This window comes from Equus quagga, chromosome 12, assembly GCF_021613505.1.
Source record: "Equus quagga isolate Etosha38 chromosome 12, UCLA_HA_Equagga_1.0, whole genome shotgun sequence".
Lineage (NCBI taxonomy): Eukaryota > Metazoa > Chordata > Mammalia > Perissodactyla > Equidae > Equus > Equus quagga.
This window is the reverse complement of record NC_060278.1, coordinates 28,785,107-28,799,299: the sequence shown is the minus strand read 5'-3', so window position 1 is coordinate 28,799,299 and position 14,193 is coordinate 28,785,107. Positions and strand designations below refer to the sequence as shown.

Genomic DNA, 14,193 nt, shown 5'->3' with positions numbered 1-14,193 from the left:
TTTTCTGTTTTCCACGAGATAACTGATTTCCAATGAAGTTTGCTCCATTTGGAGGAAGAAAATCATTGAATGCCTAGTACATGCAATTTAAATTTTATCACTAAGACATTTCATATATGTAAAATTACTAATCTGAAAAAATCATTTGTCAAGTCATTAGTTATATTTTGATTCACAAATATATATGTGATTGCTCAAGCAACAGGAGAAGCTGGGTAATTGTGTCTAAACTTCTGGGGCTGTGGAAGGACCTGCTGCTTCCATTGATAATGATCATTTATTTTTCATTTGCGTCTCCTGTTTAAAATGTTAACACGCTCGGGAGAGACAATAGTCACGAATACTTTAGTTTGAATGAGTTAATCACTGAAGATAAAGATGCTTGGTGTATATAACTCACTTTGGAGGAATAAGGATGGGCTACAGCATCAACAGGATGGAGTGCGGGCAGCGCAGAGAGACCAGTGCTAACTCCGCAGCTGGAGGAGAGGAAACCCTCTAGTCCTGGAAGGCCTTTTGCAGACTGTGTAAAATAACACTAAATCATTAGATGATGGGGCAAATCTTATGTGCATCTTGAATAATCAATAAATTTTAAACAAGACACAGGAAAACAAATGAAGTTAAAGTTACTCTACATTTGTCATTTTCACCCCTTAAAATTAACTTTTTCCGGGTGTAAGATCAGTTGATGTAAACTGCTGTGGCATCACTTTCTTAGTTTTTCAGAGTGATCTAAATTATGTTTCTATTGAAAAACCTATTTATGTGGTCATTATTAACGATTAGAATCTGTCTAGAAACACAGCCATGGAAACAATTGACATGTTTAATAATTATTTTTAAGGTCCGCATATTGTTTTTAATACTCTCTGCAAAAGTGGTGCTGGCCTCTGTGGACGCCAGTCTTTGGTTGCAATGACACGTCTGCTAGTAGTCACTCAAGATTAAAATGATCAATACGACTCTATGGACATAGGATGACAGACGAATGTTGAGAGTAGATATTGCAAAAGTGCATGAAGCAGGGGAGGCACATGGCAAGAACAACAGATGTCATCACAGACATCAGGAGTTCTGGAGACCAACCCTGAAGTCGCATGGATAGGGTGTTAAGGATGACTCAGAACTCCATCTGACTGGAGAACTGAGTGTTGAAGAATTCTCACTTAAGTGGTATTTTATTAAAGAACAATTCAGTGACAGAAATACATAATCTTCACCCTACAAATTTCATGGCACAAGTTGGATAATGTGCATGGAAGCAAGGTTCTTCAAAAACAAGCAATATGTGTTGAGGGTAAGGGAGCAGGATGTGCTATCTTGTTACAAATTCTTGACTTCCTCTTTAGAGTCTGACAAAGCTTCTATAATTTCTTAAGACCTCCCAGAAGCAAACAGGCAAAGCTAAAAAAGGAAGTTAAACAATGATTTGCTAAATTTAAAAGAAATGTAACTTTTTCACATGATCCCAAGCCTAACCCAAATGCAACGCGCTCTCTCCTGCTCTGTTTTCTAGTTTTCCATCCTGCAGAGGTGGTATCATCAGCTTCATTAAGAATACTTCCTTCGTCTTGGCTGTGCAGCGCCCTGTATGCCTTCCTCATCTTGGCTGGGTTTTACCAAGATGAGTGATTCAATTTCTTGGAAGAGACGGCCGCCGCCGGTGTTACAACTGGTGAATATGGGAACCCCTTTCGTGCTTGCTGTTTTGGGACCAGAAGCGTAGTTAGGTAAACAGTGATCTCATTTTTGGTCATGCGGTTTTACTGACATTATAATGAAAGCTATCAGCACAGGTTTGATGTAGGTGTCAATTTACTTACTTACTTTGTTTAGGCTTTTGTATTTTTCGTCTTATGGAGCTAACTCTGAGCAAACATGAAATATTTATTTCCACTTAACTTTTCTCCACTATTAAAGCAACGCCTGATCATTAAAGAAATGCAAAAGAATAGAAAGAAGATAAGAAGTTACTGATGATCCCCACCACCTATGCACAAGCACTGTTTATATTTTCCTTGGTTTTGAAACACATTTAGAAACTCTTGGCACATTATCCTCTTAGGTTTCAAATAGCGGTAGATGAGAACATTCCTCAGTCTGTTCTGAAAACTCGACATTCTTAAACGGTTATTTAAGCCCAAAATATGTCAGTTGAGTTAAACTTTGACCAGCCCAGGTGACTAGTTTATAGGTCTTGAAACTTTGTGTCAGCAAAGACCACACAGCCCAAATTCCTGGAGCATGTCTTGTGTTTGTATTCAAACAGAACCCTGAAATGTTTTCTCTCCCTAAGTATTTCAGACACATTCTTCTCATTGGAAACCTTCACGTCTTACACAACTCCCTCTGTATCTAAACTATGTTAAAGATACATAGAGAAAGGATGACATCACGGAGCTGATTTTGTCCTTTGAGCTCGGTGTTTAGCTAAAGTTGAGCAGTTACAATGAGTCATGCAATCTTGTGACCAGCCGGGCACTTTTCCAATCAGAGAGACTGTTAAGATCTTCGACAACAGACCCGTAGTTGTTTGAAGAAGAGTTGTCAACAGTGACCTGGACGCTGGGCGATACCTGGCTTCTATGAGTAACAAAATGAGGGCCTATTCCTGCTGAATAACAAAACACCAATGGTGAGGTAATACTTAGTAGAGCTGACTCATTTCCTCACTTACAGATGAAAGGAATTGTCCAAGAAATTACTGTCTCACAGGTAAGCAGTGTTTCCTTCAGGTAACCGGCGGGGAATCTCTGGAGAAAGGCTGACTACAGCATTCACTTGTCAGGTACCAGGTCTACCAAGAAGTACATTTGATTACAAAACAATGCCAGACATTAAAAGCCATTTTTATCCTTAACTAGCTGAGAACTGCTCATTTCAGGTGCGATTCAGAAGAAAGAGGTCGTCTTGCATAATCAGGTGTAAAGGTGATTGAAAATTTCTGATTAGTTGCACCGTGGAATCAACGTAAACTTTCCTTTTAATTTTCCAGTAGGCACATTTTCCTGGAGATGCTGCGGCTCTTGCCTCGACATCTGTGTAGGACATCCGTGGGGGCCATGCTGGGTACCCTTTCCATATCTATGGATGGCCCAATTTTCCAGGGCTGTGGGATTTCCAGCTGTGTCATGTTGACTTGAACTGACTCAGCAGGCGCTGCCATCATGGGAAACCAAGAAACCTCTGCCTCCCGGACTCCTTGTAATCTCCTGGGCTTTACAATCAGGCTGCCTTTACAAACACATTCCTCAAAGCTAGTTTGGAGCATACTTATTTTTAAAAATACAAGAAGCCTGTTGAGAGAAAAACATTAGATGGACACATAGTTGTGAACATCACCCAAAGTCATGACTCTCGTCTTCTTAAACTAGATCTTACTAGGACTTTAAAAAAAAAAATGGATATAGGCTCCTCTAAACAGGATTTCACTATTTTCATTCATTTGTAATGTGCGCACTGCCCTCAGTTGCTTCTTTCCCTACTTGGTGTGCCTCCTTCTGAATTCTCATGTAATTTCAGGAGTTGTTACCATTCTTTTTGCTGTTGGGAAATCGCGAATTGTGAAACACGTTAAACTGAGCACATTTAAAAATAACCTAGCCTTTTCTACTGTTTGGGTAAAGTCACTTGCTTGTTTGGGGTTGCTAATGGAAATAAGTGGCCATGTGTGATTACCTCTAGAGCCAGCTTGTTTGCTCACAGGAAAGAATTCATTGAACAGCCACAGACTACATTCCAGAACATTAGCCAACCACTTTGCAAAAGTGTACCGTTGGGTCATAGAGAATCCTGCCACCACTCCTGGAAAAGCAGCTCCAAATTTCTGCCCGTGGGACAGAGATCTTGTTGCAGGATGTCAATGTGGGCTCTCATAACAAGCATTTTTATTAGTGGTTCTTCCCTCTTCTTGGTTCCCTGATAAACGGCCATGCGATGCTCAGTGTCTGGAAATCCATGGGACTCTACTTTTTTTCAGAAGACACTTTCTATGCTTTGCAATTCATTCCCCCAGTGAACTTCAGTGTAAAGACAGTGGTGCAGCGATGGCGGGGAAGTCATTTCAGATACTTCAGGGCCCGGAATAGATTTGTCAGTGTGCTTGTTTCCTTCCTCGCTAACAAATCGCCATGCTCTAGTCTGTATTTGGAATCTGCGGATCTGCAGAGGCAGCTCATTGGTCTCCAGGGAGGACGCTCATTAGCGTTGCAGGTGGTCGCTGCAGGTCCGAGTTTCCCAGGCCCTCGTTGATCTATTTCATAAATTGGAGAACTCCGCTTTGATCTACTTTCACGTAAGAGTTCATTTGAACACAAAGAGATAAATAAATGCATTTAAAAGTTATTTGGAAGGAAATGTTGAAGCAGAGCCCAGAAAAAGGCTGGTATAGCCTCCCCTGGCCTCTCAGAGATGAAGTCAGGGCATCAGGGCTCAAGGAATGTGCAAGAGCCACAGGTAAGGGCTTCCCTCCTCTGGGCTCTTAGAGTCTTCTCTGTAAGGCAGCATGGACTGGATCAGATCATGAGCATTGTCCTGGTGCCTGGTGAACCGAGGTGGAGTCCAGACTCATCCCCAGCCCTCTTCCCCGACCCCTCGCTCCTGTCCCTCTGCGTGCTCTGCGGCCTTGGCAAGTTGCTGGAAATCTCTAGGAATCAGATTCTCTGGAACAATAATACCGTTACTCCTTTATCACAGTGTCATTTGAGTTTCAGGGAGATAATGCTGATGAGTGTTTAGCACACTGCCTGGGAAGTATTATTTTAAAAACAAAACGAACAAAACACCCACTTTATAAGAATAACTCCCGAATAAATATCCCTGGGCAGGATCTCTCTCAAATTTTGGACTCATATTTCTGACCAGCTGGAAGAATTTTCTATTTTGATATCTTATTGATGGCTACACTCTGTGTGTCCAAACGAGACTCAGTTATTTTAGTAAATCTACAGGGAGTAAACCAGGCAGCAGGCACAGCCCTGGCCCTCGAGGACAGGATGGTGAATAACGCAGTCTTTGCTCATCATCGTTGTCACCATAGCTGCCATTTACCGTGTGCCAACAACGTGCTATGCAATTTATACACGTCCTGTTCTTCAGTCCCTGTGGCAACCCTGTGACTTAGACAGACTTTGTTCTTTAATAGATGAGAAACAAGTGACCTAGTGACCTTAGGTGATTTGACCAGATTCACACAGCTAGAAACTAAGTCAGAATCCAGTCTCACGGGTCTCGGTGTCTTAGACTGTTCAGGCTGCTATAACACAACACTGCAGATTGGGAGGCTTGCAAACAACAGACATTGATTCCTCACAGCTCTGGAGGCTGGAAGTCCAGGATCAAGGCATCAGCAGATTCAGCGTCTGGTGAGAGCCTGCTTCCTGGTTCCTGGACAGTCTTCTCTCTGTGTCCTCACTTGGTGGAGGGGGTGAGGGAGCTCTCTGGGGTCTCTTCTTATAAGGTCACTAATCCATTGCTGGGGGCTCCACTCTCATGACTGAATCTCCTTCCAAAGGCCCCACTTCCTAATACCATGACATTCGGGGGGAGGTTTCAACATATGAATTTTGGGGAGATGCAAACATTCAGGCCCTGACACTTGGATTTCCATTCCACACCGTAACCACAGAGTTTCCCTGTCTCCCTCAACACAAACAATTTCAACATGATCTAACAAAGTCCACCACGAGGCCAGCACAGTTTCCTGATGAGGGAATGAAGGCCGCAGGTAAGCTGTCATCTGCCAAAGATACTTCTTCCTTCAGTCAGTGGGGACCTCTTTCTCCCAAGCCGTCAAGCCTGCAATTTCAAGAGCTGTTTCTGTTCCTTTCCGGACCCTACCACTTTCGCCTTTCAAATGGCTAAGGAGAGTTTTCCCTTTTGCCTTCTCAATGACTCTCAGTCCACCTGTTGGTCCCATCCTCCACCATCCTATTTTGGTCCTCCCTATGTCAGGCTCATCTGCGCTTCCAACTTATCCCTCCTGGAGCCACAGTCCCCTCTCTAGTTCTCAAGAATGCTTCACGTGATGGTCACGTGGGTCTTAAAATGCTCCTTTTCAATAACCATTCAGATGTTACTTTTCTAACAAAAATCTCTCCCGTTTCTCTCAGGCTATTCAAATCCTACTGACTCTTTCTATTTTTTCTATTTCTACTATTTTATTCAATAAATATCTGAGTGCTGGTGTTTCATTGCTGACCACGGTGGGCGTAGACCTGCCTGATTATATCCATTTGAACTCAACACACAAAGCCATTTTAAATAGAAGGGCAAACGATGCTCTTCCAGGATGACAAGAGTGGGAAGGTACATAGGAACGCTCGAGTTCCGGCCCCACACATCCCCTCTTCCTTCCAAGCAGGGTGAGGGAGCAGCTATGTGCGGGCGCTATATATTCCCGGCTTGGCTTACAACGTGAGCAAACACATCGAAATCCCTGCTCTTATGAGCTTGTATTTCAGTGGAGAGCTGAGGGGAGCGTCACTTTTATCTTTAAGGTGCATGCCAGCTTCTGCAGGAGATCTCTTATGGAGAGCAATTGGAAAATCAAGAGCAGCACAAAAAAGTCATTTCCAGTAGCTCTTGACTAACAAAATGGTCTTTGGAAATCGCGTGTATGTGAAGACAGAGATTTTAATCCCCTTTTATCTAATTATTTTTTCGGCCATTTTTAATTGTTTGGATGAAAAGCAAAGGCCCGTTGAGGGCACAGGAACAAAGTCTGGGGTGGGGTGGCTGGAAGTTGGACTCTGAAGGTTTTTCTCCCTGCAATGTGACAGTGGTGGCCACTGAAGACACATCCTAGGAGGCAGCCCAGCCTCACGGTCAAGCAGACCAAATGACACTGGCCCAGCTCTTTCCCGGCTTCTTCCAGCCCATGGGCCTGCTGTGGCCTGAATTGTGTCCCCAAAATTCAGCTGTTGAAGTCCTAATTCCCAGAATGGCTGTCCATCCGTCCCCTGTTTTATTCTACCTCATTTTATTGCGCTTTGCAGACGTTGTGTTTTTTACAAGACCCACCACCAGCAAAAAAGATGATGACTCCTTCAAGGCTCAGATGATGGTTAGAATTTTTCAGCAGCAAAGCTTTTCTTAATTAAGGGATGTACATTGTTTTTTAGACATAATGCGATCGCACACAATTTTCGTGTAACCACAGCTTTTATACGCGCTGGGAAACCAAAAAATTCGTGTGACTCAGTTTATTGCGATACTGGCTTTATTGAGGTGGTCTAGAACCGAATCTGTAGCATCTCCGAGGTGTGCCTGTATTTGGAGATAGGGCCTGTAAGGAGGTAAATAGGTTAACGGAGGTCATAGGGCTGGGGCCCTGATCCAACATGACTGGTGTCCTTATAAGAAGAGGAAGAGACACTGGAGCTCTCTCTCTGTCTCTCTCCTCCATAGGAGGACGTGGTGAGAAGGAGGCTATCTGCAAGCCAGCAAGAGTTCTTACAAGAACTGCACCATGCTGCTGCCCTCATCTTGGACTTCAGCCTCCAAATGGTGAGAAAGAAGTGTCTGTCATTAATCCACCCAGTCTGTGGTGTTCTGTACCAAGACAGTCCTTTCCCCTCTGGTCCCAGCAATGCTTTTCTGGCTCACCCTTGGCTCAGTGCTGATGCTCTGAGGTTTCTTCAGCAAGTGCGTTCTCACCTGCCTGCCTTCCCTACAAGCTTTGTCATTAAGACTCCAGTAACGGGTCATGCAATTATTTGTACTCCTCAGGTGGTAGCCAAATAAAAAGTAGTATTTGTTGATTGATTAACTAGTCTGAGAGATGGTTAGCCAAATTGTAGCTAACAGGCTGAAATAGTTTATTTTTGCTTTGGTTTCAGGCCTGACAAAGAAATATTGAGATGATTCTGCACAAAATTCTGGCTATTTGGAGATACAAGAGTGTTTATTTTCTTCTGGAAGGTTCCAGATAGTTACCTCAGTTCTGCCCTTCAATTTGCATATAAACATAAAATGGAGCACTGGACCCCATATTCCACAAAAAGGCTCAATTTAATTTTCTTTGAATGAAGGGTGTTTTATCAATAAAATTAAAATCCCATTAAATTCTCTGATACTTGACCAGGGTGCTTCATATTCTTCTCTTTCTTTATAAGTATTTAACCTGTTCTTACTTAAAAAAGGAAAAATCTGTTGAACCAGAAATGATTTCTTTCTACCCTAAGAGTGTACCTTTTTTCACTCTGGATGAAATAAATTTAAAAGAAAGGAGCTGAACTCTCCACTCCAGACAACACAATTTCATGTGACGGCAGGATTTTCAACTAAATGCAACACCCTGGACTTGATCGGAAAATACAGCCACGTGGACGGAAGCTACTAGCCGTTAACACTTTTTAATTGTTCTCATAAAAGGAGTATATATGTGTTAAAATACTCCAAAAGGATTTTTCATTTTCATTTCTAACCTAAAATGACCCTGTGCTTAATTTAACCCTGCTCGATGAAGGCATTGAGTCGTGACTTACCTTTCTATCACACTGTAAAAATCCTTTTTAATTCAGACTAGGTATTTGGGGTATTTTGATTATTCAAAACTAAGGTTCAGAAATTTATTATCCATGATATTACCTGTTTCCATCTGAACTTTGCAAATATGTTTTTTAAAACAATTCTGCCACCATTTCATTAAATTACAACATGTGAGTAATAAAACCCATCATAAGCTAGTTGGGCAAGTGGCCTGAGCACCCCCCAAACTGACATCATTGGCTCCACCTCCAGAAGCAAAGCCCAGGAAAGCAATGATTTAATCCTCTCTGCCATTTTGGCAAGTGTCTCCTTCCTCAGCAAGGCAAAGTTGGCATTGGCAAAATGATAAAGATGGTTGACGTTATAAAAATTTTGCTTGAATTGTTTATATAGTTAATTGGTTCAAATGCTTCTGCAGTAGGGCTGGTCCCATGGCCAAATGGTTAAGTTCATGCACTCTACTTTGGTGGCCCAGGGTTCCGCTGGTTTGGATCCTGGGCACGGACCTAGTACCACTCATCAGGCCGTGCTGAGGTAGCGTCTCACATAGCAGGACTAGAGGGACCTACAACTAGAATATACAACTATACTGGGGGCACTTTGGGGAGAAGAAGAAGAAAAAAAAAGATTGTCAACAGATGTTAGCTCAAGGCCAATCTTAAAAAAAAAAGAAAACTCTATTAAAAAAAACCCCAAAAACTTCTGCAGTGTCAACTTCATTCCTTTGAAATGACTTTCCATGTCTTAAGGCAGCTGGGATTGCATTGAGCTGCAAGGTACAGAGAGCGTGGTGAACAGAGGTGTTCACAGTTGAGGTTGTGTTTTGCTCACATAAAAATGAGTACCGAGGAGGGTGAGGATTCAGGGCTAACACAGCTTCTTAGTAACATCTTCAAGGACCTGTGTTCCTTCTCTGATTTCTGATCCTTCCTCCCTTCTCTGTAGTTTTTATTCTCATGGTTCTAGCATGCCTGCTGCCCCTCCAGGCAGTTCCATGTTCAGGGTTAGGAAAAGGGATAAGAGTGTTGTTCCATGAGTATAGAGTTTTAATTCTTGCAAATAAGTGAATTCTAGGGATCCACTGCGTAAGGTTGCGCCTATAGTTAACAACAATGTATTGCACAGTTAAAAATTTGTTAAGAGGGTAGCTCTTCTGTTAAGTATTCTTCCCACACAAAAAAAGCGGGGAGGGGGGCACGAGGAAACTTTTGAAAGTGATGGATATGTCTACCACCTTGATGGTGGTGATGGTCCCACAGGTGTTCGTACTTGTGCAAACTCATCAAATTGTACACATTACAGAAGTGTAATTCTTTGTATGTCAATTATAACTCAAAGATGCTAAAAAAAGAAATAAAAACAAGAAGAATGCAAAGCTTTCTGCTGGATTTTTTTTTTTTTTTTTAACATTTGGCAAGTATAGTCTTCCCAGGAAAACCTGCCTGCCACTCAGAGCTCAGAACCTTGTCACATGTCCATGCCCGGCTGCAAAGGAGGCTTGGAATCAGCTGTCCACTCTCTGTAGTGGAGGAAACAAAGGACAGTGGGTTGAACGGCAAACCAACAGCCTCTGCCACACTGTCTTTCACGGATGTGATGTGAGAGGCACGACTGTCAAGTCATGAGTTTATCTCGTTACCTTGTTGACTTTATCCAAATAAAATTCCAATAGAAAGAGAAAATCCCAATTGATTTTGACTAGCTTTGATTTTTTACTAGAACTCAGAATGAAATGAAATAAACCAGATTGGGTTCAAATTCTGCTGCAACGACCCACTAGCTGGATGTCCCAGTGGAGATACTTACTGCCCAGGAATCTCCGCCCTTGTTGTAAACCTGAGCTTATGCACAGGGTAGATTTCTACAGGAACTGTCCAGAGGCAGGACTCCTCCTCTATGAATTCCTCTTCCACACCAAATCTAGGCTTCGCCCAGACTTTCTTTGGCCAACGGGACATCAAAACACATGAAACAAGCAAACAGAACACCACGAGTGTGATGTAAGCTTGTCTGAGGGGGTGAGGGTGGTGTGCTGGAGCCTTCATTTTGTGAAGACTTCGTTTGGCTGGAAAGACTGGGAAAGAGAGACACAGCTCCTAGCTGTTCAAGCTGAGCCCAACGTCTTGCCAAACTGCCAGCTAAATGCAGCTGCAGGCATGAGCCCAGGCTAGACCCGCAGAGGTCTAAGCAACAAATCCACAGATGGGTCAAAAACACCAGGTGTGGCTGGCTTAAGCCACTAAGTCTTGGGGCAGAAAAAGATAACTGATACACACACAAACTTTCAGTGTTGAGGCCAGATGAATTGCAGGGATTGCGGGAGCCCAGGCATAAAGCAAGCACTCGCAAAGGCTAATTATCATTATTATGCAGCAGAGAGAAAGGCTTGTCAATTAGAAAAAAAAAAGTCCACAGATCCTTTTTTACCATCTACAATCTGTTTATCGCAGTGTGCTATGGGGCCTTTCTTTAAGAAGATTCCATCCTGGCGAATACACTTAGGATAAAGAAACAATGCATGTATGACCACAGGTTGTAAACAAAGAATAAGGCAGCCACATCTATGCAAGATCTCGAGCTAGTGGACATTCAAACAATCAAGAATCAATATAGGTTTTTGGAGAGAGTTTCAGAGAAAATGTATCTCTTGCTCAAGGTCTTGAATGGAAGGAAATATTTTAATAATGGGAATGCTAATAATACTATTAATATTTGACATTTGTTGAGAACTTACTGAGTTCTGGGCATGACCATAAGCATTTTAAATGCCATTTCACGTTTAATCCTCACCGTACTCTTTTGAGGCAGTTTAGCCAATCCTTGTTGACAGATGAAGACATAGAATAAGAGAGAAATTAAGCCATTTCCTGATCTGTCCCAGTTGCCCCTCTGGTCAGGAGTAGAGCCGAGGTTTGATGCCGGGAAACCTGATTCCAGAGCCAACAGTCTTCTTTGCACAGAGGCTGGCGGAGAAGTTAAATGTGTTTACACCCTAAGAAAACTCATTCTGAAGTTGAGGGGAGGGTTCATTGTTACCCCTGTCACAAGTCTGCCCTGACTATATTCTAAGAGGTCCTAAGTAAATGTATTAACAAAAAGTTCCTTTAATGATTGAAAGACATACCTTACTGTTCTAAAGTGCAAGGATAGAAATAGCTGGCACGTCGCTGGTGCTGACTCCATGCCAGGCACTGATCTTGTGCTGCATGCATTTGGCATTTCATTCCTCCCAACAACCACATGAGGGTGAGTTCTTTTACTTTCCCCACTTTATAGATAATGTAACCAGATTCAGAGAAGTGAAGTCAATCTCCAAGGTCACAGAACTGAAAAGTGGTGGGTCACGGATGGAAACTGAGGCTGTTAAGTTCCAGGGGTCACAATCTACCCACTGGGCTCAAGGCCTCCCTAAATTCTGTGTGAGATTTTCCCAAATAGGAGCTCGAACATCGATAGAACCAGGAGGTGGACGGGTGTACACAGAGTGGCAGTCTTTCCTGTGTGTTTCCTCATAAGCCACACAATGTGTCCCCTCACTGAATGTTTACTAAGTTCTCTGAGGTGGGCGTGACTATCATCCCGGTCAAAGATGAGGACACCAAGGGCCAGTGGAGCCCTGAGTGGGGATCCAGCTAGTGAGGAAGCTCGGATAAGAAGCAAAGCCTTTTAATCTAAACTAAGACTCAGCTTTTTTGTGGTGGTTGTTCTTTTTAACATTAATTGCATTTAATAAAAGTTCTGTATGTTTACAGTTTAGAGAAAGAAATTGTTCTATCAGGCTTTCTATGAAAAAAATAGCAGTACCTGGTCTTTCCAAATTTTTTCACTGGTTCTCTTGGAATTTCTGACATAGCTGTAAAAACCATGCTCATATTGCTATTTCTTGATTTTCCAGTTCTAAATTATCCCCTGAATCCTCCTCCTGGTGTATATTTGCTTCTGCTCTGCTTGGCTTTTTATGAGGTTACCACCAGTTAACCCCAAACTCTCCTCTAGTTGATGAGTCTTCTCTCAAACTGTTCACACATGCAAGATTCGCTCCCTGTGCATCTTCCCGAGAGAGTGCTCCCACACAGAACCTTCTCACCCGCTCCATCCTGCACCAGGTGCTTCCCAGGCCTCCTGCTGAAGCTGTTTCTGGAATTTCCTCTCATCGTCTTCATGGGGATCCCCTTTACCTTGCTCTTGTGTTTTATCTCTATTTCTGGGATTTCAGGCCCAGCTCTAATTCTTGGTAACATGCTCAGTTTGGTGGAACCTATCTGTGTTAGTCTGTGTTCTCAAAGCAGCAAGTTCCAAGAAATTTATTGAAGGAAATACCTGTGAGTGAAAATAGGGAGGGCTCTGGGAGGGGATGGGACAGTTGTGAGGTGGCAAGACATGTGTAATTTTGAAGGAAGGAGAGAGAGAAGGAAGGGAGGAAGGAAGAAGGAGGGGGAGGGGAAGAGGGAGGGAGAAAATGAAGGAAAGTTGGGTAAATCCTGTTAGATCACAGTGCACTCCTCAGGAAAGCCTCCTAAGGCTGTCAGGTGCTCTTGAGCTGAAGTCCCGGTTCAACAAGTCTCATTTCTCTGGGAACAGGCTTGCCTTAGTGGCCCTGCCTGACTCAGTCACTGGCTGGGAGCAGCCCATGGAGGGAGCATCCTCAGGGTGAAGAGTGCGAACATGGGGATGAGTTTTAATGTGCAGAGCCAGGCTGGTGGTGGCGGTGCTGGCTGCAGCAGATCTGAGTGCCTCAGCTCCAGCATCCCATGGTCCCTCAGGGCTTCCCATGAAAAAGGGATAGCAGGGGCAAAATGCAGTGTCTGGATGCCTTTTACCTGATCCAAAACCAGGGTCATCATTTGGCTGGGCATAGAATTTCTGTTAGAGCTTTGAAGGAGGTGAGAAGGAATGGGAGTAAGAGAGAGGGTATCAGGACTCTGTGGTCTGGAAGATGATCAGTGGAGGAGCCCCAGACAGCCAAAAGCTGGCGTGAGGCATGTTGGTGCCCAGGGCTGTAGAACCAGAGAGACTAGATGATGGACTCATTGGTGCCAGGCACCAGATATTTCCAGTTCTCTTCTTTTATGTACATGGTAGGACCATATTTCCTCCCTTCCTGCAAGTCAGGAGTAGCCGTATGACTTGCTTCATCAACGGGATGAGAGATGCGTCTCTTCCAGAAGAAGCTCTAGGACAATATGTGTTTCGCTACCTGCTCTTCTCTGTCCTTCAGAGCCACAGACGTGACTAAATGTCTAGTGTTGGGCATGGAGAAAGCGAACACAATTTTACTGTGCTTAGGCACCGAGATGAGGTTCCATCGGTTAGCTCATCTGGCTGATGCAAGGAGCTGGTCAGAAGACACAACATCTTGAACTCCATCGCATCGCCACTCATCCAAAGTTCCCTTCAGTCACGTTTGGTGATTCCTCCTTTTCAGCAGCTACTGAAGCCATGCAATGGGCGAAGAACTTCATGTTCGTTACTTAATTTAACCCCTCCATGAAAGTAGGAGTTCTTCTCATTTTCATTTAATCCCATTATCTCGCTTAATCCTATGACTTAATTTAACCCAGTCTTCACAGTAAGGCAGGTACTGTTAATCTCATTTAACTGACAGAGATAATGAAGCTCTGAGAGGTTCCGAACCTATTTGCTGTGATGCTGAAAGCAGTGGAGGCTGGATTTGAGCTCAGTTCTGTCTAACGCTGAAGT

The 14,193-nt window shown here is 43.3% G+C and overlaps 1 long non-coding RNA gene across 1 annotated transcript; it reads left to right on the top strand.

Moving 5' to 3' along the window:
- The first annotated feature begins 2,138 nt into the window (after positions 1-2,138).
- On the top strand, positions 2,139-8,082 carry LOC124248871 (uncharacterized). Its single transcript, XR_006891166.1, has 3 exons — positions 2,139-2,718; positions 7,411-7,509; positions 7,842-8,082. It is a non-coding gene; the product is annotated as an uncharacterized LOC124248871 (long non-coding RNA).
- Positions 8,083-14,193: the final 6,111 nt, after the last annotated feature.